A 628-nucleotide genomic window follows, 5' to 3' on the forward strand; every position below is an offset into this window, starting at 1 on the left:
GCCTTGGGGTGGGGGTCTGGACCAGGCTTTGGGGGCTGAGACAAAGCCCTGGGGTGAGGGTCTGGACCAGGCTTTGGGGGAAATCTGTGGGAACTGAGGTAGCTGAGGCAAAGCCCTGGGGTGAGGGTCTGGACCAGGCTTTGGGGGAAATCTGTGGGAACTGAGTTGGCTGTGGCAAAGCCAGGCTTAGCCCCAGATCTTGGGCACACCCCCCTGTTTGTGTGGGACAGAGAGAGGCAGGTCTGGGCCATAAGACCCACCGCAGCGCCAGGTCGTATCCCAGGGTACGAACACCCACAGCGGGGCTGCCTCTGGAGGTGCCTTTGGGGACCCCTCCAAAACCCGCACCCCCTCGGAAAGGCGATCAAATCCTTCTCGCCGCAGCCCAAACCCCGGAAGAAAGCAGGCGCAGAATCAAGGCTTTGAAATTCAACTGCTTCTATTCAAGAAACTAGCGGCGTGATTACACTCTGCGGGGGCCTGCCTTCGCTCCCCGGCCCTGGCAGCGGCGGGTTTAGCGCTCGGCCAGTCCCTGGTCCTCTCCTCCATCAAGGGACAGCAAAGCGACAGCAGCACCCGCGGGGCAGCGTCCGGACGAGCACGAGGCCCGCCGCGGGGATGGAACGGA

General features: G+C 62.9%; 1 protein-coding gene across 1 annotated transcript in view; it reads right to left on the bottom strand.

Annotated features, from left to right (window-relative positions):
• Positions 1 to 628, bottom strand: part of ADCY3 (adenylate cyclase 3) — a 21,877-nt gene that overhangs the window by 1,197 nt on the left and 20,052 nt on the right. The gene's annotated exons all lie outside the window — the stretch shown is intronic.

Source organism: Egretta garzetta, unplaced genomic scaffold, assembly GCF_000687185.1.
Source record: "Egretta garzetta isolate BGI_Z169 unplaced genomic scaffold, ASM68718v1 scaffold218, whole genome shotgun sequence".
Taxonomy (NCBI): Eukaryota; Metazoa; Chordata; class Aves; order Pelecaniformes; family Ardeidae; genus Egretta; species Egretta garzetta.